The sequence below is a fragment of the Anopheles merus genome, chromosome 3L, assembly GCF_017562075.2.
Source record: "Anopheles merus strain MAF chromosome 3L, AmerM5.1, whole genome shotgun sequence".
NCBI classification, from domain to species: Eukaryota; Metazoa; Arthropoda; class Insecta; order Diptera; family Culicidae; genus Anopheles; species Anopheles merus.
Genome location: NC_054085.1, coordinates 9754303 through 9780885, shown reverse-complemented (window position 1 = coordinate 9780885; position 26583 = coordinate 9754303). Strand labels below are relative to the sequence as shown.

Here is a 26583-nt window from a genome sequence, read left to right as displayed (position 1 = left end):
CCCGCGGTGACTGATTGTGTACCAATCAACGGCACTCGCCGCCGCCTGTCCGCTGCTGCCCGCAAATTGACGCTGAAAAGTGAAAACAATTCAATTAGCCGTTCCGTTCGACCTGGAAATGCACCACGCACGTACGATATGCGCCCGTGCCTATGCTCGTACGCTCGCAGCCAACCGGTACGAGAGTGGCGCCTGAACGGGGAAAAGACGAAGCGGGTGAAAAAAGATCACCGAGGGGCTGGCTGGAACGGAACAGATTGGAAGCTGGAGCAACCACCGGCCAACGGCGTTCAGCGATTGATTGGTTAGAGACGAGGCAACACCCGGTTGAGCTTATCACGTGACGCTTGAGTGTGAGCGTATGTATGTATGGGCACTGGGAGAAAAGCACATCAAATGGTGAAACGAGCATCGCTATAGGTGGAAATGTATGCTTACTGCCCTGCCCGCTCCAGAGCGATGCAGCGAAAGCGGGTTCTTCTTTCACCGTGCATCACACGCACAAACACACCATATGCACACAACGGACCACGTCAAGGTCAGCCCATGAGCCGGTCGTGCGGTGTGGAAGTATTTACGAAGAAGGGGTGAAACCTGTCCAACGAGGAGCACGGAGGGGGGAGAGAGAGAGAGAGAGAGAGAAATTACTTGAATTTCACCAGAATTCGCAGCACCGAAGGAAAGCTTCTCAAGCATGCGGTGAGTTGGGTGGTGAGCGAGGGAGAGCTACAGCGGACCGGGCTAAGCGTTAAAGCTGTTGGTGCATTTTATCACGAACAACAAGCGAAATCGTCGGGTGAAAATTCGCTTTCCGAGAATGATGTGTTAATTTGAAGATGGAGTTTTCACTCTCTCGCGGTTTCTTCGTTTGGTGGCTTACCGCGAAGATGAGGGCAAGCGCTAAACTCGGCATCAGCTCCATTACATTAACGAATTGGCAGCTTAATTTTAACTTTAAATTGCATGAAGAACTCACCCAGAATGTGTGTACACAAGCAGGGAAAGTGTTCTTCTTTGTATGTCCGCTTCAGTTGTTTGTCTCTTGTTCATTTCACTTTCTTGTTTTGTTTTGTTTACTCTCATTTCTGTTGAACGTGCTAATTTTTAGTCAGATTATTGTTTCTTATATTTTGGAAAACCTCTTTGTTATTATTATTTCTTGTTTTCTGTTAATTTTGCATATCATTTTTTATTTTATCTATTTTCTTTGTCTGTTTTCGCTTTACATTTGCTTTATATTTTTTTCTTTTCTTTTTCTCTTTTTATTAATGTTCTTCTTGCTTTGTTGAACAAAGTTTCCTATTTTTGTTCTTTGTTTCACATTCTACATCAAATTCCATCATTGTATCGCTTAACTTCTTCTAACAAACTTGTGTCTTATCTATTGTACGCGAATAAGAAAGCAAAAAACTCCGAGAGCCTCAAAAGGAACAGCGTCATGTAAACGGATGAACAAACCAAAAAAACACAAGCCCAACAAATTAAGCTTCAGTCGCCCACGGAGCAAGTGGCAAAAACAAAGCAGCAGAACAACAACAAGCCTAGAAAAAGCTTTAGATAAGCCATAGGACAACCGTGATGGTTATGGTGGTTACTGCTGCGAACCGACATGCCGTCTTACGATACGCGCTACCACCGGCTCGTGGCGTTCGCAGTTTCTTGCCACTTTCGAAGCAACAAAAAACCGGTTCGACCCATTGGATTCTACCGGTCCCAGCGTCTCCAGCTTCCTTTAACCACACCCCCGGTCCCAGCCGCACGGTGAATTGAAAGTCATCAATGTTTAATCAAAATTGCTCGCCCCGTAACCCCCGTGGCTGGTTTTTTGCCGTATCTAGCCGGGTTTTCCGTGCTGTCCGACCCGTGAGGGCAGTATGATAATGGAACTTTACAACCATTCGGCCTACCAAACTGTAGCATTCTGGAGACGGGGGTATGTTTCCGTAGCTCACTCTTCTCTTCTGCTGCTGCAAGCTACATCGCTCCAAAGCAATAAAGAAAAAGACACGCTAATGATTGTGGGTGGTGAGCGCGAGCGAAAAAAAGAGCTTTCTTCGCTAAATTGAAGGTGGAATAATAGTGGAAAAAAGGTTCAGCATTTGTAAGATGGAGACAGGATAGAGAGAAGTGCAGAAAAAAATATACCACCAATTGCAAATTGCACCACCACTAGAGTGTTGCTTGGCCCATGTTCATCCCATCCGTTCGTCAAAGAATGTGACAGAAAATTATGCTAACGATCTTCTGTGTTGAGTTTCTGCTCTTGCATTCCCTCTCTCTATCTCTCTCTTTCGTGCTGGCATTTCTTCTTCCTGCGCTTCTCCACCATCAAGTGTGTTCCACGTTCGGTCACTTAATCCGCGAATGGAATGGAAACGATCCCAAGTTCTGACTCGTCATCGTCAGCTGCAATGGACGGACGCGGGATGACTTCAAGATTCCACCAAAAGGTAGAAGCGAGCATCGGAAGTTTTTGCTCGCTAGCTAACCGAAGGGAATATCTCCTTACCTTCTTGTTGTTTCCACTCGTGAAGATTAGTGAAGCTGAAGATCTTTTTTAGCAAAATAGCGCTAAATAAATGCGCTGCTCTCTAACTGCTGTGGCTTATATTCAGGCTTCTTCTTAGTCTTACCCCCTCGTCACTAGCACCAGGAACCTCCCATGCCATGGCCCTAATCAACCCTGCGACGTACCGACAGCGACAACAAGATGCTCTCGTTCGTAATAGTTGCCATTATGATGATTATAATTAGTGCTATAATTATTACGATTACCAGCCGGTGGTTACCCTGTACCGTTCAACTGGCGACAGTTTTGCGTGCCCGATGCGCCCTCCCCGCACACTGTGTGCCATTGTCTTTTATGGTACCTAATTATGCGCAGCAAAAGTTGTGTCCTTAAGGAAAATCGCTCCCATCGGGCAAGTTTCAGCGAGAGCTATTTGCCCCATTCGGCTGGGAGGAGTTGACGCTCAGTCGCCGGTACCCACTCATTATCCGACACAGCCCGCCACAAGTGTGCGTGTGTGCACCGAATATCAATTGTCCGCACCGTCCGTCCAGTGAGCGGTGGGTGTTAAGCTTTTAGCAAATAAATGGACTATTACTTTCGAATCGCAGGAGAATTCCTGACCGCCCTTAAGGCGCCCCAAGAACATTGCGCTAAAAGTGCTCCATCGAAATTTGATTGCACCCGCCATCTGCGGGCACAATGAAAATGATTGGTACGTGAAGGGGGAAAAAAGGAAACTTCTGCGATTCCTTCAGGCGCGGATTGTCGCGGTATGACATCATCGGGCCTGATAGGATGCCAAGACGATCGCACGAACGCTCGCGGAGAAGCAAAAGCTCCAGCAAACGGCTTCCTTCTCCAGGCGCTGGGAAAAGATCGGAGGAAGGTGAAACAAATTTAAAAGAAACATAAACACACATACGCACACAAACACAGACAACCGCATCCACATTATCGCAGCGGGTTTTTGGCGGAGTAAAATTACGAAACACCGAAAACCTGTTACCCGTAATCAGCGGTGGCAGCAGCGGCAGCAACCCAAAAAAGTTGCCGCCCCTGGTGGGACCCGGTTTGCCCAGTCCTAATGGCGTCGGGCCAGCCGGGTCGGGTTGTTTTGAATCATCGGCGGATTAAAAGGCGGTGATCTACTGCGCGGATGATCGGTGCTCATCCGGTCGAAATCCGATTATCGTAACCGAATTGTGTGTGTTTGTGTGCAAACATTGCAACGGAATTGTTGGCACAAGAGAATGGGATATTACCGGCATGCGGAATGGTAAACAAGGGAGCAGTTAAGGAGGACAATAATGTTTGGAAATGAGATGAAGGTAATTTCGTAAGGCATTGATTGGATTAAGGGTATGATATAATATTATGGTTTATTTTGTTAGCTTTGAAGCACAGTGGCAATGCTTTAGGGCTGTCTTCGGAAACGCCCATGCCTTGACCAGCGGAGATTACGTGTTATGTGTAGCATTTTACTATCATTAAAATTGTAATTATTTATTCTATTCAGTTATACTCTTATCAAAGACTAACCTATATATTGTTTAACAAGCCTTAACTTATTACTAGCATTAATAATAATAGGCATTGAGTAAGCAAAATATATAAAACCAAGAAGTAACTAAGAATAGTAAATAAAAAGAGCTTTACTGATTAAACAGAAAGTAAATAGAATTTTTTCAAAAATCATTTATTAATCGATTGCTACAAAAATAAAATTACCAGGGTATTTTTTAAATCCCATCAATTCATTCATCCATTTAATGTAAAACTACATGCTTTAACCGTAATTATACTTAAGCAATGTTATAAGTTGCTTCTTAATCAATTGTTTGTATTCAAGAATTTCTCTTGAGGATCATTTTAAGTCAATATTTTAAATAATCAATGAAGGAAAACAAACAAGACCAAAAAAATACTAAAACAACGATTTCAATTAGTTCCAAAAATGAACCCTAACCTGCTAAGCTTCCTTCCAAGTATAGTGCACCCTTAAAACCGCAAACTCCAAAATTCCTCACAGAACTTGGTTAGATCAAAAAGACATTCAACCGGCACTAAAACCACTCGCTTGTGGATGATCATCATCATCGCACTCCCAAAAACCAACTTAGAAGAGCTGAAAAGATAGGAGAAACAAAAAAAATCACACAGACACACAAATTGCTTTGATTTATGATCGATGCACGGGGCAAGAAAAATGTTCACACGAACCTGAAGCCAGCGATTTAACCCGCTGGCCTTCCCGATGTTCGGTTCAATATTTGCGCTAGCTGCTCGCGTACATCTCGGCAATTAGACTCGTAATAGGGTTTGACATTTCACATCAATTTTCACACTTTTGAAGCCCCGCTCCTTTCTTTGTGTTCCCTTTAATTCACGTTGACGTTGAGAAATTACCCACCAACGAACATCCAAGACAAATTGTGGTCTGTGCACATGAAAACTAAAACCACATTGCACACACGCAACAATCGTTTAGTGTCTCAAGAGGTAATGAGAAAGTGCGCGCAGTCCCGAGTGCAGGTGCTAAACATGTGCATTTGCCTTATTTTTCAAACAAACCCACCTTGCCTTCGCATCCCAACATTCCGTTGCATCAAACAACCATCCCTGCCAAAGCCGACAAAAAAGGGTTAAAGATGTTAACGGAAATCGAAAGTACGCCCGTTTGTTTTGGTGCGCTGATGGCGTGCATCGATCAGAGTCGCATTTCGTAACAGCTACTACTACTACTACCCCATACACGACCAGGGCCTGCCATTATCATCATACTCATCTGTCATTATTTCACTCGGTTGTTGGAGCCTCGAAGCACTACAGCTACTACTTACTTGTCAGTTCAATTTCGTTTTTGAATGGTCCGAAGATGGGTAATGAAGGCAAGCCGGCGGCCCTAACGGTAGTTCCGGCTGATGATGGGTTGATGATGTACAGGAGCGATGGAAAAGGTATTGAAATTTGTCTAGTTAATAATCCAAATTATAAAAACGATGCATGGGCACCGTTAGGCCATGATGTAAGGTTAGAGTTTAAGAAATGATGTTGATTGTTATTAATGCAGTGGCATGAAATGAATTGTTGGAAATAGTTTAGCTTGATGATGTTTGAGTTCTATTTAAATTTCATTTCAGAAGTGCTTCTTTCCACAAATTTATGTAACTGAAACATCAACTCATTAGTACTACCAAAGCACTCCTCAAATCCAGTGCTCCAAAATCCTCGTCCTGGTACAGAACACTCCCCAGCCGAAGCAAACTTGAGCTACCAATGAGAACGTTTTGAATGTTTTGAAAGCACTTTCTCTTCCTACAGCACTGGTGCTGCTCGCATCATCATCATGATTCCTGGTATCGAAGGCATCAAAACTCTATCCTCCGACGAAATCAGCCAGCCTCTAGGGAGTAGGGTAGCCCGCGCCCGGGTAAACGTTGGCTCAACATCATCAACTTCATCATAATAATAATAATAACGGTAGAAGTGGTTCATAACTAGTCACTCAACTCATGAGCCCCCGTGTGAGCCCTCTCCCCCCGCTCCCTGCCTGTCGTGTGCGTACTCATCAAGTGCACCTTAAACACGGCCGGACAGTCCTGACGAGCCTGAGCGGCTGAGCTGCAAGCAAAATATTTAACGATAACTTCAGCCATCAGCCGAGCCTGATCGTTCGCCATCATGATTTCGGCATTGATCGAGCACCATTAGCGCAGCTAATAGATTGCGGGCTGGAAAGGGGTTAAGTTTGCAAATGGACGGGTCGGACTAAAGACAGGGACAGAAGAAGCAAAAAAAAACCTCCAGGACGTCGTTCGGTAGTGTACTAGCCGGCTTTAGAAGGCCCTGCCGCTCATTAGGGTCACCGAAAGCGGCTGTAATTCGGCTGACCTGGAGAGCCACCGGTGTTCGCGAGGGGAAACTTTACTTTAATCGCTTTAACAACACCATCCAGCCAGCCCAGTCAGCCAGCAACCTGTGGTTGGCTGTTTGCTTCTGCATAATGTTCACCCAAACAAAGCGCCTTTCGCGCCTGAACAAGCGTTGTGATGGAATGAGCAAAGTGGTTTTGGGGAGGAAATAAAAAAGGCGGGCAGCGGGAATCTCTTTGCTCTTTAAGAAGTTGAGAAGGAACGAAGCGCGTGTCCTTTTTTCTTTCCACGTCAAACGGTGGATTTAAAATAATTTATTAACGCCACTGCTTGTTAGCAAACCGCTTACAGATGTGCTTTTGCTTTGGCATGTACTTACCATGCGCTCCCAACGCAGAAACATTGGCAAAGCCCTCCCATGTTGTGCCTTTTTTTCTTTGTTTTGCTCGCTGGGAGGCTGCCACTTGTCTCCGTCTCCGTGCACCCAAGACCAATTTGTGCATCTCTAATAGGCTTAAATTAATTGCCAAAGATAATTCTGCCAGCCGTTCGTGTGAACCGTACCTAATGCCTTGCCTTACCGGAAATGAGACATGACATTTGCGGAGAAATTATATACTTTATATAATCCCCAGACCGCATCACGATCACGTGCGCACATGGAGGCTCCCTTTTTTTGTTATTGCTGCTGCTGCTACTGCATCCAGATCCCTTTGCCCCTCTGTGCCTCCGCTTTGTGCGGGCAGAGAAAGCAGAACCGGCCACTGAACCGGAAAGAAAATTATAGATCACGACACATCGCACAACATGTGGTGAGACCAAGCGGGCGGCATAAAAAACCCCACGTGGATTACTACTTTTTGACTTGCGCGGTTGGATTGCGGCGTATGTTCGGGTGGGTTTGCCGTCTAATATGCATCGTAGCGTTTTCCATAAAATTTATACAAAAACAGTCTCTTCTCTAATGCATATTCGTGATCTCCTATCCAAATGTTAGTGCTAATCTCATCTTTTAGTAAATTAGTAAAAGGCATTTCATATATATTTCATCGAAACCGGACTAACCAGCCAGCCAAGATGGAATTTAAAAGTCGAGAGTTTGTACCACTTTGTCTGGTTAGCTATTGGCCGCGTGAATGGTTTTACGAGCTGCACTTGACGACCTGTAGCCGCTTTGTATGATATTTATGGTGCTGTAGGTACTGTGAGCGTTTCTGACTTCAATGCTGTAAGCTTTCAGCAGTAATATACCGATAATGTATAAGTATAATAAGTAAGACTCTTACTTCCTAATGTGAGCTTTATTTCAATCGAAGCAGAAACTCACTTAGAGCAAAGGTCGGTAAAGTCTGGACTGTAATTATTATTATTATTATTATTATTATTATTATTATTAGGATATTGTATCTTAATTCGAAGGCATGTAAAGGTCTGGCTCGATAGAGAAGGATTAGTAAATATGTTTTTGTAAAAACGTATAAATCCAATGCAACTGTCTAATTCAGTGACATTGATCTCCCTTTCTTTTTATTTTAAAATTGAAATACAAACATTTAAATTAAATCTAACGAACTCATCAATATTTAATAAATTCAATATAAGATTTAATATCTGAAATCTCATCTTCAAATTCAGCTAGAAAATTGTTTTTCATAATTCCTTTTGTTTTGTTTGTTTTCTTTTAAAAGTCAATCAATATTAAACAAAATCCAGGGCATAAGACTCTTCAGCTGATTAAATCTGGTTCTTTCAATAATTTTGTCTGCCAAACTCTGATTTTAAGATTGGAATTTTAAAAGGTGTAAGAATAGACGTTAGTCTTTCAATGAGGAACTAAACAATACTAAACCATACAAAAGACCCATAAAAAACGATAAGACAGACTCTTAAAGACTCCATTAACAGTCTACGCAAAAATAATAATAAACAGCTTTACCTGATGAATGTAACATTAATTTAAAACACGTTTCAACATTAGATTGCATCTTTAAAGATTTGATTTATTTATGCCATTTTGTTCCTCACCACTCGCCAGACAGCGAGCGGGGTGTGTCACGCCACCACGCGCAACTTCAAACGAATGCAAACAAACAAAGGATGGATGATCCATTAAAATTAAAATTGCTTATTTACCTGTTTCACGAGCCAGCGTCATCGCCTTGGAACGAAACGTTATAACAGGAAGTTATAAGTCTTATAAGTAAAATAATGCTGCCTGTTTGACAAACTTTAGTAAAAAAATATCATAAATCGATTTGAGAGTCTCATCTTGCCCCGAATCAAAATAACTTCCCTGTATAACTAGCATCCCTTCAAAACCTCACGATGTGGCCATGAGATGCATCCCCCGTTTCATGCCCTTCCTCCCCAGGAGGTGACAAAATTATCACCCCCAAATCAAAGGCTTTTCCGAAACTGTGGCTGCGTGTGCCGTCACCGGACGGCGCCGCACACTTAACAATAAAGCATGCAAAGCACCCGAACCGTAAAACAATTCGCAAGACGCAACCGTTTGTGGCGATGTTTGCTGAGGCGCTATTCTGCGTGACTTTGAACGCGGAACATAACAAAGTAGGCGCCGCGTAAAGCGGTTTATGTTATGACGTGCATGTTTATTTTTTTGCGCCCGCAAAGTAGACTTAAATCGAATGGGAAATTGACGTAACGTGACACATCTACAGCAAAGTTTCCAAGGTGCCAAAACACCACAAGCGGTTGAGTTTCTTTTCTGTTTCTTTTTTTTTGCTTGATCCAGCCGAGAAATCAAAAGGCGCACACGATTGTTCATAATTTCGATCCAGCTCGTTAGGTTTTTCCTTCGCGCTCAAGGCTCTCGGAGTGGAAAAGCTCCGGTGTGTGTGTGCGAAATTATACGCGGAGCGGATGTAGCATCTTCCGGGGCGTTGTAGCACCGGCTTCACAGTTCGCTGGGCGTGAGCTGTGATGCGATCACACTCCGTAGCATGCGTAGCCAAACCGCTCTGTGGGGGGGGGCATGCCGGTTAACGTATCGCACCCCGAGCCAGGTGTCCTTCGGTGGCTATTAATTCCTTTTCACTATCCGTTAGACGGGGGCAGTCATACTAATCAGTGGCCATTTTCTCTCGCTCTTTGTTTGCAGATTTCCTACCCGATGGCCCCGCAGACCGATCCGAGAGTGATTAGAGTGATTTTATCGCCCACGGGGGCACATCCCGCTAGACGGTAGAAGACGGAACGGAACGGAAGGTTACTTCGACAGTAAAAACACTCACAGCTGCGCTCGAAATATGCGCCTGTTTAAGGCGAAAAAGCTACTCGAAGGACCGCAAGTGCTGGCACGCGGTAGTACTGCATCACCTTCAGCGCCGGTCCTTTCGCCGATCTCCGAGCCTGCCAACGCGTCCGCCTATAATGACATTATCGTACTGCCCGGTTCGGCAGCCCCAGCGAACTCGAAATTTGACTCCGAGCTCCCTTCGCTGCTGAGCGAGGTGGTCGAGGTGCTCGGTGGCTGCAACAGTCCTGCAACCAGTGTCGCCGAAACACCCCCGCCGGATGCACCGGGCAGTGGGCAGCTCGATACGCCCGACAGCAATCAAACGCTCCCACCGGCCGACCCGATGGCTCCCGTAGCGAGCATGGGGACCGATAACGTTTGCAGTATTAATAACGCCTCATCAGCGGAGTCACCGCACGTACGCAATCAAGGTGTCGAGGCGAGGCTGATGCGGGATCAGCGGCGGCCAAGGACACCCTCACCACCCGGCACCGGTCAACACGGTCAACCGACGGCAACGATCGGCCGAAATGGTATCGGTAAGTAGATACGACACAGCTTGCCGAAGACTTTTAGTTTTGTTGCTGTTTTGTAAACATCCCTTCGCTCCCTGATGTCTCCTGGTCACTAACCTGTGCCTTATCCCTGTTGTCTTCGTAATATGGTTTTAAAATAGACTCACAAAATCAAAACTGTTCCCAAACCCGTACGCGAAACATGGCATTGGAAGGTCCATATGTATACCGTCTCTGTTGATGATGTGGAAGGCAGATGCGAGACATACCAATTAAATCTCTTCGGGCATGACGTTTGGAAGTTCTCATTTATAGATATTGTGTCCTTTCAAATGGTGGAAGACCAGATCGAGAGAGAATCATTCTAGGCTATATTGCAGAAAGATTACATTTAGGACACGTGTCGCATTTACAAGTATCTTTATAACATTTGGTGCCGACTCACTCATAGTAAATTGAATCACAAAAAAGTAAATCGCCATGCAGGATTTGCTCAATAGTAAAAATCTCGAAGGAGGATACTAAAAGATTCTAATTCTCATAATCACTTCTCAACGTTGGAGAGTTGAGTTGAGTATGTTGACACGTTTTAAACAAGTTTCATTGTGAGTACATTTCATAATAATAGTATTTATATGGATCCTGAGGTCTTCTTCTTCTATTTGAGTAGCGTCCCACGCGGATATGCCGGCCTATACAGGCTTTCGAGATTTGATTAAGCACCACGCAGCCGAATAGTCAATCCTTGTTGCGAAGGGACGGTCTATTCTAGGCCTGAACCCATGACGGGCATGGTATTGAGTGGTTCGAGTTAACGACTGTACCATGGGAGTCTTAATTCTTTCCAAAAGTGTTAATTAGGTTATGTTTGTATTAAATCTGTTATTATTTTGAAAAGACTTTCGACAAACTATAGATGCGCTTTTAAGTGCATCTTAAAGATTTCGGACATTAAGGTCAATACAGTATCTCGCGCATACCATGGCGTGAAAACCTGCACATGCAAGAGTAAAAACCTACGTCAATACAAAACAAAATTTACATTTAATAAATTAGGTTTGTTTCATTGCTGATATAATAATAATGCATAATAATATTGTGACCCATCGACATGGCAGCCCTACAACCCTACAATACCAGAGAATGTCTTCATTTCAACGATGAAATATCAGTGACTGGGGAACAAATTAAAGATGAATAGATTTTATTTCTACGATCAACGAGACAAATGAACCCACACAGCGAGGACTGCATTCCAGGAACATTTAATATATAATTAATACAACTCATAACCTTGTACTCATAAAGTACCACGAAAAATCCTTTTCGCTTCGATACCATGTACGCACTATTTTGCGAGCAATTACTGTGCTCAATAATATAATTAGCGTTTTATGTGCATCCGAGGATCCTCCTTGATAGTTACTGGAAAACCAATCAAAACGCAACAACACACTCCAGCAAGTGGCTCCAGCTTAATTTTGCTATCAAATCCCATTAAACCCAGACCAGCTAAAAAAGGAACAAACAAATGCGGTTTAAATGCAGCAACCGGCCCTTCGTGTGTGTGTGTGTGTTCGGGTGAAGACAGATACCAATCGTGGCAGGGATTAATTAACAGCAACACGATTCGATAGATTGAGTCCAATCAATGTCCTAATAATGTTCACGGGCATTATTTTTCCAACCGTGTGTAAGGTTCCAACCGAGGAGACACACACGCAGACGCACGCTCTATCTTTCTTAGATCGCTCGCAAGAAAAGCTCTCCAAGGGGCTTCTACCGACACTTTGTCTTAAGAAGCTGTCAGGGAAGAACTAACGATTAGCTGACCATGTCGTGCCGGACAAAGCGTCACAAACACACACGCCTAAAGATGGCGTGAGCCAACGTTAGCAAATATGTGTACAAATTAATCCGCAATCACATCCAGCACACCTCACCAAGGGGGGTGCTCGGAAGGAGGGCAGCTCGTTCCGCTCCAGCCTGAACCCGAGGGGCGTGATCGGCGAATCTCATGTACGTTCTAATTAAGGAACGATTATACCCAAGCCCCGTCCAGCTTGGGTCGGTCTTCGGGTATGGGAAGGGAATGGCTAGCGTCCAAAGACACACCAATTATGGAAGGAAAGGCCGACCAGAAACGGCACAGTCTCAACGCCCAACTCATCCCCTTCCTCCATGGAGGGTGGTGGGGTTCCTGCTACGGTTTACGGTGGCCCCCCGGTACGGTTTCTATCGGACGCACCTGGTAGCGGTACTTTTAACGATGATGATACCAAGATCAATCTTATCATGCCCATCGGCACTCACATATAAGTTTGTGAGCGTGTGCATGTATGTGTGTGTGTGCACATTATATCACGCTGTCAGAATATGATCATTCGCACGCATCCGCTTGCAATGGTATCAGTGCCAATGCCATGGAACCATTAAGATGAGGCGAAGAGGCAAGCGTTGATTCATTCGTTCCGATAACCGTTCCGTTCGGGTGCACAATCCAAGCGGATGGGACGAACGTGTTGCATAATCGGTGGTGAGATGCTTACCGGAAGAACCGTATTGGGTTATGCGAAAGGAAGAAAATCCAATTATTTTGCGGGAAGGAATGAGCTCCCAGGAGCTTTTGGAGAGATTGGGCGATCGGCGTTGGGGCATTGTCAAAGACTGTAACTCACCGAAAGCGGCCTGGCTATCGGTTTTGCTCGTGCGGAAGGATGTTTACTGTTTCAATCGGTCCTGATGTGGTTCAGTAAAGAGGCGTTACTGGCGATCAATATGTAACAGAGGTCGATTGGATTGGGCCGACTGTGAATTGTTTATAGACACTCTGGTCAATTGTCAATTGTAATTTGGTTTGAATGTTGTTTTCGCTACGGGTGTTTTAATGATGTAACACAAAACGAAAGATAGCTGGTTTGTACAATCGATGCTAATACTGTTTTTGTTAATTGAATCGCTCTCAATGATTGTTACTCTCTTATAATTTCACCTACATTAGCACATTTAGCAATTGGCACAGTTTTCGCTGGAAATATCATTTTAGTTTTAGTTCGTGATTCCTTTTTTGGATTTCAAAGTTTTTTGTGCTACTTGGAATCAATAATGCTTCAAGCTATGATTCATATCAATTTGACTAATAGAAGCAAAATGATAAGTTGCGTGAGTGAAATTAATTTTCCATTTTATTATAGATCTAAATCGCATTAGCATCAACAATAGTGCCCTCAGCTATATTAGTATTACTCTTCCCCTTTACGTAATTCATATATAAGTGAATGAGCAGTAAAAGAGAAACATTCCAACTGAAAACGAGCTGTAGACAGAAGTAAGGCTACATCCTTCAATTATTTATCATAAAAAAGACATCCATTTTACCATAAAATTGATGGCGTACATAATTATCAGGTTTGTACACTTTACTTGAAGTCCAACTCAAATAGCTAATCCTATACTCCCTTTTGCTTTCTGTAGTTCACTCACTGTGTTTATTGCAGCTCTGGAATATGTTCATGCAATGCGTTTGATTTGCAATCATTTCCAAGAGTGTGTGTTGGAAGATATGCATTTAACGGAAGAGGACGTTTTCATGCACCAATATATTCCAGGCCATGTACAAAGCCTAAGATATCGTAATCTGCTGTTCGATAAAGTGAATAGTGAGTTTTTTCGAACCGTTCCCGCTCATATCACCAGTTTGCAGATTGTTCAATCGACTATACTGAATTCGATCCGTGTGCCAGGACAAACCAACCTTTCCCAGCTTACTTTAACTGATTTAAACGACCTGCAAAAGCTCGAGATCGGTGAAAATAATACGATCGCACAGCTTTTAGTGAGTGTTTCTAACCTGGCGGCCATTCCGGAAACGATAGGAAATTTAAAGGCAGCGCACAAGATCACCTTCACGAATTGCCCTATCGAGGTACTGAACCTGGAGATGTTTTGTGACCTGTCCAAGCTGCGAGTGCTTAATTTCAATGAAAACCGTATACATCACCTATCCAATAGTGCAACAAAACATTGCAGGTTTTATGATACGTTGCAGACACTGTCCATATCTAAGAACTTGTTGAAACAGTTCTACCTGGACCTGTTCAACTCTTTCGGCAGCCTGCAGCTGCTGGTGGTTAAACACAATGCAATAATGTCCATACGGGGTAGCTTCTACTCGGAGGCATATTTGACGCTAGTTTTAACGAAAAACAAACTGAAAACGTTAGATCTATGCAGATGGAACGTTTCGAATATGGTAATCTTAAAGTTAGACTACAATAACTTAACCACGATACCGACCTGTTTGGAGAATTTGGACAAAGTAACTGAGCTAAACTTAGCACACAATCAAGTAACGCATGCAACCATACAAAACTTTGCACAAATGAAGCGTTTAAGAATGTTAGAACTGTCGTTTAACAACTCAACCACATTTACGCTCAATAGTTCCGAGTATCCAGCCAGTCTGGAAGCTCTTGAATTGGTAAACAATAATCTTACCGAGCTTGATTTGTCCCTCGTTCCCGGTCCATCGCTCGATGTTTACGTTGCAAGAAATTGCATTTCAAAGATTGATATGGAACGCATTTCACCAAACGTTACCAAGTTTTTCATGTGGCTCAATCCAACCGAATGCTCGTGGCAAACGGCAGAACAGAGGAGTAATTTAACTTGCGTTGAAAATGCTGCGCTTAAGCAAAGGTGCACGTAGTTGTTGCATTGGTACATTTATCATCTATACAAGACTCTAGCGAGCACCAACAAAGTAATACGAAAAGGAAACGATCTGGAACGGTAGACAAATAAAATTTTATATTGTGATTTTAATTATCCTATGAATATGGAAACATATTTCCAAATACGCTGTAAAAGAATCGAAATGAAATTCAGGAGACTCTCGATGTACGGCTGCATTGAGAACGGAGAAAATGTACCGGAGCATGATGAATTAGTCGTGTCCGTCGAGTATCCGTTAATACAACGTTGATAATTACAAGGACCAGGCCGAATATTTGTATAAAGTGTACGTTAACTAACCTATTTTTCGAAAATTTATTAATTTTAATACATCATACGTTCACAAGATACATGCATTGCATGTTTTAGTTCCCAGGAATCATGAATCATGAATGTGAGTGAATTAAATGTCACACGCTACTATCGATTTAAATCGCATTAGCTTCAACAATAATGATTCAATTTTATTGTTAAAACTGTTTCCCTTTGCGTATATTACATACAAATTCACGAGCAGTTAACGAGAAGCATTTCAGTTCACAAACTCACAGTCTTCCTTGGTGTGCTGTTGGCAGAAGTAAAGCAGTATCTTTCGTTTCTGTTACATTCAAACAAAGCAACGACACATTTACTATGGAACTGACAGTGTACAAAATGATCAGGTTTGCAAAGTTTATCAAATGTCACACATCCAGCAGTAAATCCTCTACTCCCTGTTACTTTTATAGTCTACTCGTCGCTTGTTTTTTTGCTGTGGAATATGTTCATGCTGTGAAGCCCTCCGAGGGATAACATAGGCTCTCCCATCCAACTCCTATTCCGACACGTCCTCGTCGTGCAGAGTGGTAACATGTGCCTTCATATATCCTAGCTTGGGTACACGGGCTAGATCCAACCCCTTGGGCGGATGGTGGCATATGGCGAACCAGGAGGGGGGTGGGTATCCCGGGAAACTGGGTGCCTGAACGTCGGGGGGGCAACCCGACGCTAAATAAAACGGCCACGTGGGCGCAGGGCCAGTCACCCAGTCCCATGTAACAACTGACTACAGAAAGCATCAGAAGGATACGAAACGGACTTAACGATACCGACCCAACGCAATGCCCCCGGACAACGATTAAAATGGGCTCATGGAACGTACGCACTCTTAGCAAAGCCGGAGCCTTGAAACAACTTGATGACGCCCTAGCCACATTGAGCATGGACCTCGTAGCTCTACAAGAGATTCGGTGGCTAGGGAACGGTGTGCACAACAGGCGTGGTAAGCAATGCTACGATATTTACTACAGCTGCCACGACCGCCACCACGTGCTCGGAACGGGTTTCGCCGTAGGTCCCCGGCTGAAATCCGTAATCATAGATTTCAAGGCTATAAACGATAGGCTATGCACCCTGCGCATGCGAGGCAAATTTTTTAATATAAGCCTCATAAACGTTCACGCCCCTACCGAAGATAAAGAGGAAGAGGAGAAGGACCTTTTTTACGGCCGCCTCGCTAGAACTATAGATGCGTGCCCCAGGCATGACCTCAAAATCATCCTGGGGGACTTCAACGCAAAAGTCGGTAGGGAGCCAATGTACCGCCAATACACTGGCTGTCACAGTCTGCATGAGCACAGTAACGATAATGGTAGTAGATTGGTCCAGTTCGCCGCAGCGAACAATCTGGTTGTAGGAAGTACCAAATTTGCGCGGAGGGACATCCACAAAATGACGTGGGCGCACCCGGATGGCGAATCCTTCAACCAGATCGACCACGTGTTAATAAGCCGCCGACGACAGTCGAGCCTGTTAAACGTCAGAACTTATCGAGGAGCCAATATCGATTCCGATCACTACTTGGTTGGCTTAGTGATACGTTGTAGAATCGCCCGCCCCCGCACCAATGGGGGCGGAGAAAACACGCAGCCTCGGCTCAACACGGACTCTCTAAGGGACATTACTGTCCAACAGGAATTCAAAGCCGCTTTAGACGAGTCTCTACTACCAGAAAACAGATATGAAACTACGAGCGAGAGGTGGAACGCTCTAAAAACAAAAATAATAAACTGTGCAAGAAATATACTCCCACCACGTCGTGGCAACACCAAATCTGGCTGGTTCGACGATGAATGCAGACAAGTGACCGAACGTAAGAATACTGCATACCGAGCAATGCAGCAACGGCATAGAACGCGGGCATGCGCAGAGGAATATTCACGGCTCAGACGCGAAGAGAAACGAGTTCACCGCTCTAAGAAGCATGCTTTGGAAGAGCAAAACATGCGGGAACTCGAGCAAACCAGAGAGGCGTACGGACCGACACGAAAGTTTTACCAAGCGATAGCAGGTCACCGAAACAACGTGGTACCTAAGGTAACCTGCTGTCGCAACAAGGATGGAGATCTGGTTAGTAACCAGCCAGAGGTCCTCTCGCGGTGGGCTCAGTACTTTGATGAATTACTCAACGACCAGTTAAACGAACAGCTAGAAGCGCCACTAGCAGATAGTGTCATGCTACTGCCACCTAGCATAGAAGAAACACGAAAGGCTATCCGTCGGCTGAAAAATAACAAGGCACCCGGAACCGACGGAATTGCAGCTGAACTGGTCAAGAATGGAGGTGCACGACTAGAAAACGAGATTCATCAAATTGTTACTGAGGTGTGGGATAGCGAATCGATGCCTTGTGATTGGAATCTCGGCATCATCTACCCCGTATACAAGAAGGGAGACAGGTTGGACTGCAACAACTACAGGGGTATTACGGTGTTGAATACCGCCTATAAAATATTCTCCCTGATCCTTCAGGATCGCCTTGTCCCGCACGTCGAAGAGATAGTAGGAAACTATCAAAGAGGATTCCGAAACGGAAAATCAACCACTGATCAGATCTTCACCATGCGGCAGATCTTGGAGAAGATGGCTGAATACAAAAACGACACATACCATCTCTTCATAGACTTCAAAGCCGCATACGATAGCATAGCCAGGGTAAAACTGTACGACGCTATGAGCTCATTTGGAATCCCGGCCAAACTGATAAGGCTAGTTAGAATGACTATGACCAACGTCACATGCCAGGTGAGGGTGGATGGAAAACTCTCAGGACCTTTTGCTACCACCAAAGGTCTGCGCCAGGGGGACGGGCTTGCCTGTCTCCTATTCAACTTGGCGCTAGAGAGGGCCATCCGCGACTCGAGGGTGGAGACTACGGGAACCATCTTCTATAAGTCAACCCAGATCCTGGCATACGCTGATGATATAGACATCATTGGTCTGCGGCTCTCCTATGTAGCAGAAGCCTACCAAGGGATTGAGCAGGCGGCAGAGAGCCTCGGATTGCAGATAAACGAGGCAAAGACCAAACTGATGGTGGCAACATCAGCGGACCTACCAATAAATAATCCGAATCTACGTAGGTGTGACGTACAGATAGGTGAACGCACTTTTGAAGTCGTCCCACAATTCACCTATCTTGGGTCAAAGGTCAGCAACGACAACAGCATGGAAGCTGAGTTGCGCGCAAGGATGCTGGCTGCCAACCGGTCATTCTACAGCCTGAAAAAGCAGTTTACCTCAAAGAACCTGTCGCGACGGACGAAGCTGGGACTATATAGTACCTATATAGTACCAGTACTCACATACGCCTCTGAGACATGGACACTGTCCAAATCTGACGAAACCCTCTTAGCCGCGTTCGAGAGGAAGATGCTCAGAAGGATACTTGGCCCCGTATGTGTGGAAGGACAATGGAGGAGCCGCTATAATGACGAGCTATACGAGATGTACGGCGACCTCACTGTCGTACAGCGTATAAAGCTCGTCAGGCTCCGGTGGGCTGGCCATGTTATACGCATGGAAACGGACGACCCAGCCCGTAAAGTCTTTTTAGGCCGTCCACAAGGACAGAGGAGGCGTGGTAGGCCCAAATTGAGGTGGCAAGATGGCGTGGAGGCGTCCGCCATTAAGGCCGGGATAACGGACTGGCAGACGAAGGCGCGAGACCGTGAGCGGTTTCGGACACTCCTGAGGCAGGCCAAGACCGCAAAGCGGTTGTAGTGCCGGATAAGTAAGTAAGTAAGTAAGTATGTTCATGCGGTGCGTTTGGTTTGCAGTCAATTCTAAGAGTGTATAATAGAAGATATGTACTTTACGGAAGATGACGTTTTCATGCACCAATATATTCCAGGCCATGTACAAAGCCTAAGATATCGTAATCTGGTGGTCGCTAAGGTGGATAGTAAGTTTTTTCAAACTTCAAACTCGCAATCGTTCATACTGAAATCGATCCGTGTGCCGGAACGAAACAATCTATCTGAGCTCATTTTAAGTGATTTGAATGAACTGCATAAACTTGAGATCGATGAGATTAACACGATCGCTGAGCTGTCAGTGAGTGTTTCCAAGCTGGCCGCCATTCCACAATCGATAGGCAATTTAAAGGCAGCGCACAAGATCATGTTCACAAATTGCCCTATCGAGGTACTCAACCTAGAGATGTTTTGTGACCTGTCCAAGCTGCGAGTGCTTAATATCAATGAAAACCGTATACATAGGCTATTTAATAGTGCGACAAAACGTTGCACTCTCTATGAATCGTTGCAAATGTTCTCTATATCTAGGAACCTAATTAAACAATTTCACCTGAATCTGTTCAACCCTTTCGGCAGCCTGCAGCAGCTGGATGTTAAACACAATGGAATGGTGTCGGTGCGAGACGGATTCAGCTCAGTGGCATACTTGAGTTTAGCTTTAACGAAAAACAAACTGAAAACGTTAGATCTATGCAGATGGAATGTGCCCAACATGATAATATTAAAAGTGGACAAGAATAACTTAACCACGATACCGACCTGTTTGGAGAATTTGGACAATGTAACTGAGCTAAACTTAGCACACAATCAAGTAACGCATGCAACCATACAAAACTTTGCACAAATGAAGCGTTTAAGAATGTTAGAACTGTCATTCAACAACTTAACCACATTTACGCTCAACAGTTCCGTGTATCCAGCCAGTCTGGAAGCTCTCGAGTTGGAGAGCAATAAACTAACCGAGCTTGATTTTTCGTTTGTTCCCGGTCCATTGCTCCAGGTTTACGTTAAAGAAAATTGCATTTCAAAGATTGATATGGAACGCATCTCATCAAACGTTACCAAGCTTATGATGTGGCGCAATCCAACCGATTGCTCGTGGCAAGAAGAGAAGAGTAATTTGAATTGCGTTGAAAATGTATCGATTAAGCTAAGGTGCACGTAGCTGTTTTATTAGTATATTTATATGTTTTTAGAATGATTTGGCACGGCGGCTGTACAATAAGTAACATACTTGCTAATTTGCTTCAATATTGTTCCCAAAGCTAACCAAACGCTCCATCTATATGTTCTTATTATTAAAAGAATAGCCAAAAACTTATTGATCTGGCAACATCTGGAAAACTAGACTATAGCGTGCATCAACAAAATTATATGAAAAGAAAACAAACAAGAAAGGGAGTTTGAAAAAAGATATGTAATTATTTGTGTAATCCAATCGATAAAAACATGTAACCATATCTTCAAAAATGCTGTGAAAAAATTGTAATGAAATTCAGGAGACTCTCGATATATGACTGCATTCAGGATGTTCCAATATGACATAGAAATATGATGAAATTGAAAACAGGATGAACTGCCGAATATCCGTCAGTACATCGTTGATAACTACAAGTAAAGAACTTAACTGTAACCTGCAAAAATGAAAATACTACTTCAGGGCAATTCAATCTACGTCGAATCATTTAGATATTTATTTCGGACATTGATTAACCTTACCTACTATTTATTGTTAATTTTAAACCGTTTAATAAAAATCATAAATAAATAAAAAATATAAATATTCATATCATTATGGTAATCAATATAGTTGCTGATAACCGTATGGCAACGTATGGCAAGAAACCGTATGGCGCCGTATGGCAACAATATTGGCAAGAAACAAATTGCTTGAATTAAATAAATGTGACACTTTTCTATCAATTTAAATCGCATTAGCTTCAACAGCAATGATTCAAATTTTTTTTTCGGGGAAAAAGATATTTTATCAATTTGCGTATATTTACACATATTGCGTATATTATTGCGTAATTAACGAGCTCTAAACGTGAAGCATTTCAGTTCAAAAACTCACATTCCTTCTTGATGAGCTGTTGGCAAAAGTAAAGCAGTAACATTCTATATTTTTTATCGAAGTAAATCGGTTACACATTTGCTATGGAACTGACGGTGCATAAAATGATCAGGTTTGAAATCTTTATTTCATCTACAAATTCAGTAGCTAATCAAAATTATTTTGATCTTTGTAGTTCACTCACTACGTTTGTTGTAGTTGTGAAATATGTTCATGCCGTGCGTTTGGTTTGCAGTCAATTCCAAGAGAGTGATATCGAAAATATGGACTCGAAGAAGGAGGACATTTTCATGTACCGATACATTCCATCTAATGTGCAAGGTCTCAAATATTTAAATCTACTATTCGATAAGGTGGATAGTGAGTTTTTCCAGACCATTCCCGCACATATCACCAGTTTGCACATTGGGCAATCGACCTTATTGAAATCAATCAGTGTCCCAGGAGGAACCAATATTTCCGAGATAGTTTTAGCTGATAATGAAGTGAACAAACTCGTGATCGATGAAAATAATACGATCGCGGAGCTTACTGTGAGTGTTTCGAAGCTGACCGCTATTCCACAATCAATAGGAAATTTAAAAGCAGCCCTCACGATTGCCATCACAAATTGTCCTATCGAGACAGTGGACATTGAGATGTTTTGTGACCTTTCCAAGCTGCAAATATTAAATTTAGAAGCAAACCGTATACATAACATAGTTAACAGTGCGACAACACATTGCAGCTTATATGAATCGTTGCAAACACTCTCTATATCCCAGAATATGTTGAAACACTTCAACCTGGATCCATTCAATCATTTAGCGAAATTGCAGCGACTGAATGCGAAACATAATGGGATGGTATCGGTGCGGGGTGACTTCAACTCTGGAGCACATTTGCGCTTATGTTTGTCAAAAAACCAATTGAAATCGTTAGATCTGTGCAGATGGCATGTGCCCAACATGGTGTACTTGGAGCTTGACTACAATAACTTAACCACGATACCGACCTGTTTGGAGAATCTGCCCAGTGTTACTCTGCTATCCTTATCACGCAATCAGATAAAACATGTAGCAATACAGAGCTTTGCGCGAATGAGCCTATTGGAAGGACTAGATCTTTCGTACAACAACTTAACAACAATCATGCTCAACAGTTCCCAATATCCAGCCAGCTTCAAATGTATCTGGCTGATGAACAACAATCTCACCGAGCTCAACCTATCAGTTGTTACTGTTCCATCGCTTGAGGTTTACGTTCATACGAACTGCATTTCAAAGGTTGATATGGAACAAATCTCACCAAACGTTACCAATCTGGACATGTGGAATAATCCATTCGATTGTTCATGGCAAACGGTGGAAGAGAGGAGTAATTTGACTTGTGTTGAAAGTGCAGCGAATAAGGCAAGGTGTGGCAACTCAAGCGTCTAAAATATGAATATTCTTCTTTGATGCATAATCAATCAAGCAGTAAACAGTTTCATTTCATTTTATTCCAATTCAAATCCTTAATCGATTGTTGAACGACAGCAAAGGTATACTAAGCTGGGAGATATACTTCGAAAAATCAAATAAATATCCAAATTGCGGAATAAAAAATACTTCTCAATTTAAATTTAAGATATGTATGATACTAATTGATTCTTTGAGATTCTCCATTTTGTTTTGGGGCACCTGGCTACTCGCATTGATTCAGAATTGGGCTGGGAATGTTTTGATTTAATTTAATTTAATTATTTAAATGTAGACCTTAGTATTATCGGTAAAACTTTTTCCTTATAGCCTATGAACCCAAAGAAGATAACTAACAGAGAGGTTGAACTAATACAGTTGACCGATAGCATTTCAGCTCACAGCTTGTTCAGACTTTATTGATTAGCTTGTAGTACAAGGAAAGCATTGTCCTTAATTATTAAAAATCCAAAAATACGATACATTTAGAACTGCAAGAAATTTCATACAATAACTTTACAACAGCTACACTCCTTAGTTCCCAATATATAGTCAGTCTTTGATCTCTCTGGCTATTATACGCTAATCTTACAAAGCTCAACTTACTTGTTGCTGGTCGTTTTATCGCTGGAGTTGGTCGTGCAAGGCAACTGCATCATTATTAATTTGAATAGTGTTTCCGCATGTATAACTATCCTTGAAATGCACGATAATCCAATCAATTGCACATCAAAAAAGGTGACAGGGAGAAGTAATTTGACTTGCGTTTAAAGTGCACATTGTAAAGTAAGCTGTTTGCAGTTGCTTTTAAGGTTATAAAAGTTTATTGCAACGTCGTTCCAGAAGACTAATTATTAAACTACTTTTTGGAAGTGCATTATTCTACTACTAAATAGTTTTGATGGCTTTTTATTTCATTTTCAAATGTTTCATTTACCCATCCAATGTGACTGTTTGATGAGCGAATAAAGTTGTTCATTTTCCGTTTCACCGGTTTCACAATCGATTATCGAATAAATTGAGTAACACCTACCCCGACCCATTGCACTGCCGAAGTAGCGTAAGGTTGTGTTTATTTAATTCAACTCAGGCTTTTTTTGTTGCTCTCACTCACTCACTAAATCACACCATCGTAAAAAATAAAGAAATTACATCACGGAACCGATCTACTGGTGCGGCTCATCGCTAATGTGGCGCAAAATTCAACGGTGTGGAGGGAGCTACTAAAAGCAACTATCATCCCAGGGGCACATTAACGCATCTACGCACGTAGAAAAAAACGTTGCTTGTAAGCTTTGAGCGGCAAACAGAGGACGGTAGGGTACACACATTATGTGTTTCAAACAGTACAGCAACGTCAAACAGAGTCTTACCAGCGCAAACGATTTCCTGTGGTCTGAAATCAAGCCCAAATAGGGTGCGATATGCTAGGGGACCGTGGATGATTTACTTTCCCAACGCAAAAGCATCCTTGCAATCGGCACCGGTGCACCGGTTCGATGCACACCAGGGAGGGGTCGATTTCCAATTCCAATTGGCCACCACCTCCCCATCTACATCGATGGTCGTCACCAAAGGCAGCTGAAGTAGCATTATTATCGCTATCCTCATCATCATCATCATCATCATCATCATCATCATGGTCGTCGTCGGGGGCTGCTCATTACTATTATCGGCAGCCGACGATCGACCGGAGATATGGTTTCCCCCCCATCAGGCACGGCCACTTTTCCCGCTGCATCTGCGATGTTGATTTGCGACCATTTATTACACACACACACCATTCCTCTTTCCAACCACCAAGCCCCACAAGGGTCGTTGTCCGTTTGGTCTGTCGAGAGTCGGTCAGTCAGTCAGAAAATTGGCAAAGAGCGAAAACAAGAAAGAGCTAGAGAATAAGAGAGAGAGAGAGAGAGAGAGAGAGAGAGGGGGAGAGAGAGGGAGAGAAAAGGATGCACCAAAGTGTAAAACTAAACAAGCCGCTCATTGACACCGACCGTGCCAAGTGGTGTGCACAATTGTTTGCTACCTCCTCACCTCCTTCTTCTTGTGGACTGTCGACAATTTTCCAACCTTTCCCACTTTTCACTTGCACTGTTTGCTCGCTTTTGTGCCTCATTTCGGACGGGCTGGTAATTTTCTCCACCATGCAAAGCACCAAGATGAATGGGATCATTTTTTCCACTGCCATGTTGCTTTTCATCGTATGATTTTACCTTTTTTGAGGTACTTAAGCTGTGTGTGTGTGTGTGTGTGTGTGTGGTAAAATGATATAGAAAACTGCTCGTCAGGCGCCTCGTAAGCCTATTCCGATTGAACTTGGACTTGAAAGACAAATGAAGGCGGGTGAGGCCTGGAAAGTATCACCGACCACCGGTGCCACTTTCCATTTCTTTTCCTTCCTTCCGAGCCAACTGCAGCCAGCCCAGACGGTTGAAAAGGAAATCGGAGATCGATGGAATGGCACTTTGTTTCTTGCTTTCTGAGGTGGTGTTTTGCTGCCGCTGGTCGATTTTAATCTCAAGCTCTCGATCACGCCAAACACACGCGATCGTTAGCCTGATCAATGTATCGGGCTATCGCGATGTTCCGACCTGTTGGACCGTTGGGTGGCCGTGAAGCGTGTACAACCTCTCAATGGCCTTGATAAATTGAATTGTTTTGAGCTGTTGTCTTTTGGATGATTGCGATAACATGTAGAGAGGTTGATTATAAATATAGTAAAATAATGTTTTCATAACACATATGCTGGAAACTTTAAACTGAAGAAGGCTAAAACATGAAATTTATGCAAAGGCATGTTCTAGTCTGGTTGTTTGATTTACCGAAATTTTTTTTAGGATTTTTGAATAATCTACTTAGACTCAAGTAACAGCTAATGCAGCTTCTTTAGATGATTTTACCAGACGATATTTTCGACCAAATTTACTACACCTTGAAAAAAAGTTGATACCGTAAGACATCCTTTACCGAAAATGTACCCCAAATGATCCACTGATTGGGGCAATATTTATTTTCAGGAGCAATAAAAGACACAATCCTTTTCAAAATACAATAAAAAAAGAAGAAAACATTAAAAGTGGTCAATTAGAGCTCCATTACACTCTTAAGTATGCGTTATGAGTAAATTAAGCTTTTGCGAGTAATTTTGAAATATGATCCATATGAAATCGAACAGAAACAAGTCCAGTAGAATAAATAATGAAAATGTTCAAAAAGAAAAGACAACCACATTCAAAATTTGTTCAGTTCGTCCTGTTTGAAGCTTTTATTTTTCCTATATGTTGCTATCTGCAACAATTCAAGGCATACAAATAATCTGTTTTTGAGTTTAAATATCATTTTTGATAAACGCATCTTCTTCAATCAGTTTGTTTAAGACATATTTAGTTCAACTATACAGCTTTGATTAATCGTGACAATTTTATGCAAATCATAACTAGTTTGAGTGTTGAGAGTTGATCCATATACAAGTTTGCTGCAATCCTACGCTCTCCTAACTATACCATTCATCCCGCTCTACGTCAACAGGCAAACGAGGCAATATAAACGTCACCAGTGCAGAGAACTGGTTCTCCACCCGGGTAAAATATCGTTTTTAAAGATCAAACGTTTTCACTTAACTTTGTAGCAGCACCAGCGTTTTAAGCACCTCTTGCAATATAAACAAGGCAATAAAGGCCCTCCACCAACAACGAGCTAGCACAAGCACGCGCACTGGGTTTGCACTTCGGCGGCTACATCTCCACCGGCATCTGTGCATAAGCACTTGTCGGCAAAAATCCACCTCCGCCGGCCACTTCCTTGCCGAGGGAGATTATGCAACTTCCTTTCCCCTCATCACCTCTCTGCCCTTCTTCCCCTTAACACCAAACCATCAGTAGAAGTAGTTTGTTTTAATATAAGCTCTCGTAGCTACAAATAATCGCTAACTACCACTGTAGAACTTTCAACTGTGTGTGTGTTGTGCCTTTCCATTTCCATCGCTGCAACCCTGTACGATGTTAGTTTGTGCAAGTATCCAAACACACGCACACACACTTACACACCTGTCCCTTCGATGCACTTCTGGCGCTCACCTCACTTCGCTTCGTTTCACGCC

General features: G+C 43.0%; 1 pseudogene; it reads left to right on the top strand.

Moving 5' to 3' along the window:
• The window catches only part of LOC121598941, a 66243-nt pseudogene that overhangs the window by 9469 nt on the left and 30191 nt on the right, over positions 1–26583 (top strand).